Source organism: Halyomorpha halys, unplaced genomic scaffold (assembly GCF_000696795.3).
Source record: "Halyomorpha halys isolate HHAL.00 unplaced genomic scaffold, Hhal_1.1 Scaffold1221.1, whole genome shotgun sequence".
Lineage (NCBI taxonomy): Eukaryota > Metazoa > Arthropoda > Insecta > Hemiptera > Pentatomidae > Halyomorpha > Halyomorpha halys.
Window position 1 is genome coordinate 81,483 of NW_027107378.1, and position 4,666 is coordinate 86,148.

Sequence of the window (4,666 nt, forward strand, 5' to 3'; positions counted from 1 at the left end):
ACAGATGCTCCATATAAATGCATCTGGACCAGGCAATGGTCTCACAGGTCACCAGCCTCTTCATCTTCTTTAGAAACGCCCCGGTGGTTATCCCCCGAAGGAACTTATCATTGTTGGGGTCCCACGTCCCCAGGGCGCCCACGACTATTGGGGCTATCTTCACCTCCCTGTACCTGGAACGCAGGGAGGTCTTCAGGGCGGCGTATTTTGATACCTTTATTGACCGTATTGATTTTTGTATTTTTAACTAAATTTTTTAACAAAAGATGAAGCTTCACTGCTAGTATCTATAATACAAGTCCCAATTCAAAATAAAATAAAACTTTTGATTGTATTATATATTTTGATAATATTCTAAATGGAAGTTTTTTTTTTTCACCCCTACAACTTAAAAATTAAAGAGAACTTCCTAGGGGGAAAAAACAGGATAAAACGTTTTTTGTCAGATGAGCAAGCAAATTAGTTTTTTTTTTTTTCTTCATATCCGATCACTCTAAAACAGAATTAAATTAGTAAGTTGCATTAGGTATGGTTAAACAACTCAGTTTAGGTACTACATCGTATGTTTTGATGTGTCCGTTTCATAGGAATTCAACTAGAAATATTTGGAGATGAGGGCGTGATGATTGAATAAAGATGAGCAAAAAATTTAACAATTTATAGTTATAGACGAAAGAATGCAAATCAGTTATATATTTTTCTCATATCCTCAATAAACAAATAACTTTTGATTAGAAACTGAACAGAAGTGTAATTCCTTTTAAATGTGGCACGTTGGTGCACATATTTTATGCTTTATATAAATATTGTGTTTGATTATATACTGGTCCTTTAGATAGTTGAACAGATATATTTATATCCATCATATTGCAGAAGAACTGATCAAGGTGAGACACTACCTGATAGCCCAGCATGGAGCCCTCGGTTGCGTTCTGAGAATAGATTGATGTTTATTTCTGAACTGAATTGCATATTGCGCGATGTGTTGTCCTCATATTTCCTTATTTATTTTTTTTTTAAGTTGTTTGGGTTTGTTGTGTTATAATTATAAGTTACTTGTTGTGGCTTTTAATTTGTATCAACAACATGGTTGATGTTCTCAGAACTGTTTTTAATCCGCATTAAACCATTACGCGGTCCTTGCTAACAGTAAGCATACTTACCTGGCATGGGGTTTACCCTGATCATAAGGCGGTTCCCCCAGGGCGAGGCTCTTCCATTGCCTCTGGTCGGGCTGACCCCTGCGAATACCTATATGTGAGTATCTCTGGCGCGTAGTTTTTGCTAGTTGGGACTGCGTTCGCACTGTCCCGGAATTTATATCTTACATCATACTAAAATGAGAAATATGTCTGTCTCTTCAGGATATTGAAGCATGACGAACACATGCCCAATTCTAATGCTTATAGTCTCCAATATATTGATAATTTTCTGACGTGGCAGTACTGTATCAACAGTACGTCAATACCCTCTATATACGGACTCAGTCAGTTAAATTAAGGGGTATTAATGAACTTTAGTTTAAAATGTTAAATCGAGAAATATTTCCTCCTTTTACCATGTTAAAACGATATAACATGTTACATGGCGAAGGACCCATTTTATTTGTTGTCATGCCAGGTTACTTGCTCGTCGTTTGTGTTTTGATTGTGTTAGTCTTGTTTTGGATGTTTGTTATAACAAATAAAGTAATAGATGACAATACTAATGATAATAATGTAATGACAGTTGTCAATTAGCTCAGAAGTCAGAAGATCAACATGGCACTCAGTGGCCCAATGTTTACACAACTTCCAATTTTCACTCCATTTAGACTTCTTGTAATAAATTACTTTACTGAAAACTTATAAGTAAATAATAACATGAAGTTTTGGAAGAAAGAGTTATAAAAAAGTTGCTCAAAAAATCCACTAGGAGCTCTTATGCATTTAACATAACATTAAATAGGGCTACTTACAATCCTACATGTATAACATTTAACATGGTAAAACATTTTATATTTAACACATCATGAATACTCCATTTGAGTTAGAGTACTCTTACTAGATGGTAAATTTTAATTACTTCTAGGTAACTAATATAGGATAATAAAATAATCGTTTTATCAGATTAAAAAAAAAAAAAAATTGTTATATCAATGAATCACTATTTCGATAGCACCTAGTTGAGGATTAATTTACTGTGCATGCTCAAATTATCGTTAGTTCAAAACGGTGATCCATCCTGAAGAAGTAGGAGAGGGGAATGCATCATGTCACTGATCAACATGGGATCATCCTGAATGAGTAGGAGACTTGATTGTGTCATGTAACTGATCGATCGATAATATTTTAATTTAATAGTAGAAATGATAATTTCTTAATAAATTAAATTAATTCAGAGGAAGGGAACCCTCCCAGCTGGGCTTCCAATGGAATATTCTGGAGGACGCCCTATTAATGGTATATATTGTCCTGATGAGGGCAATCGGTCTCTGATCCTTTATTTGAGAGGGAAATTTATTATTTTATATTTTACTTGGGTGAGGAATATCATCTTAGGATACCAATGTTAAAAAATGTGAGTTTGTCCTAAGGGTCTACCTTCTTTTAAGACCTACAGTCGATACCACCCTCCCCTGGGGTTGAGTTCTTGAATTTTCAAAGGCATTCAACTACCTCTAGGTGTAAAAGCTGTCATGATGACCTCTCACGCCCTCGGGACTCCATCGAGCACAATGGCGTCAAAATCTCCCAACTCGTCATCCACCATACATACATTCAACTGATCATAAGAAAGGTCGCACTGTACAGACCTTTTCCATTATCTTGCCGTCCATGTATCATCCTCTGCAATTAGTTATACACTTCCTTCAGAACATCATTATATTGTTGAAGTAGGGCATCCTCTTCTTCTGCATGAGTTTCTCTTAAGGATGCCTCATCAAATATTGCCCCTTGGTCATTCTCGAAACCATACTGGTCCTTGTCCCGACACTCTGAAGGGATCACTTACGTGCCTTCCAAGTTCCAAGTCTGGGGACTTCTGGGTAGCACAGCTGCAGTGGGAGTCTTCGATTCCACATGAAAATTAATAATATCGACTTCACCCTAAAGTAGATTGTGTAATTCAAGTTAAGGCAAAGGGCGATACACTAATACTTGGAAATAATTAGGTGCTTCCAAGCGGAAATAATTAGGCATTAATTCCCAAATTAATGTTATTCAAAGACAACTTAACAACAATCTGCGTAATCATGGAATGGTCAATTGGAGAACCGAACATGGGGTTGACAATTCTGTGATAAAATTAATGATATCGACTTGACCCACTACAAAGCTCCCTTCTTTCTCCCAGTCACCGGCAGCAAGAGAGGAATGCGTAATATCACTGATCAATCGAGGGATCATCCTGAAGAAATTGAGGAAAGGATTGTGTCATGTCACTGATCAATTGAGGGATCATCCTGGAGAAGTTGATGAAAGGACTGTGTCATGCCACTGATTAATGATATCGACTTCCTCCACTTCAACGATCTACTCTTCCCCTTGGTTGCCGGTCTACATTTTCTTCCTCACCGAAAGGATTCAGTGATCTGACCTGACGATGATTAACCACTTTTTTATGTCTTTCTTGGGGACCAGGAGTGACCATAGGTGTGAGTCCAGAAGCGTCTAATAGTCGTTGAGTGTGCATATTCTGTATAATTTCTCGTTGAGTGAGCATAGGTATACTGTGTATTTATAAAGGCTTCGAGATAATGTGACCACAACCTGGCACTACGTGTATACCCAGAAGGCTCCTTTCATCAGTACAATCGTGGAATCCGTGTTCCTTATGCACGAATGAGGTTACCTCCGGCTATTCCACAATCCAAATTTTACATATGCTGCAAGAATGATGAGAATTAATGCCTGGTACTCCTTGCTATAACTAGGGACTAGCCACACATTGCAATTCTATATAATTTCAATGATCGATTTACGGATCATCCTGAAGAAGTAGGAGAGGGGAGGGGATTTTTTATGTCACTAATCAATAGAGGGATCATCCTGAAGAAGTAGAAAAGGGGATTGTGTCATGTCACTGATCAATCGTAGAATCCTCATGAAGAAGTAGAAAAGGGGATTGCGTTTTGTCACTGGTCAATCGAAGGATCATCCTGAAGAAGTAGAAGAGGGGAATGTGTCATGTCATTGATCGATTGCGAGGGTTCAACCTGAAGAAGTAGAAAAGGGGATTGTGTCATGTCACTGATCAATTGAGGAATCATCCTGAAGAAGTAGATGAGGGGAATGCGTAGTGTTACTCATCAATTGTGGAATCATCCTGAAGAAATAAAAGAGGGAAATGCGTCTACGATGACATCATTTTCTGGCGAAGAACCGCATGCATGTTGCACTGCCTAATTACATGAACAAGTAGAATAGGGGAATGTGTCATGTTACTGATCAATCGTGGGATCATCCTGAAAAAGTTGAGGAAAAGATTGTGTCATGTCACTGATCAATTAAGGTATCATTCTGAAGAACTAGAAGAGGGGAATACGTAATGTTACTTATCAATCGTGGTATCATCCTGAAGAAGTAGAAGAGGGGAATGCGTAATGTCACTGATCAATCGTGGGATCATCCTGAAGAAGTAGATGAGGGGAATGCGTAATGTCACTGACCAATCGTGGGATCAT

At 37.9% G+C, this 4,666-nt stretch overlaps 1 non-coding gene across 1 annotated transcript; it reads left to right on the plus strand.

The window, feature by feature from the left end:
* Nucleotides 1-1,155: 1,155 nt before the first annotated feature.
* Nucleotides 1,156-1,315, plus strand: LOC112211781 (U1 spliceosomal RNA). Its single transcript, XR_002945724.2, has one exon. It is a non-coding gene; the product is annotated as a U1 spliceosomal RNA (small nuclear RNA).
* The last annotated feature ends 3,351 nt before the right edge of the window (nt 1,316-4,666 follow it).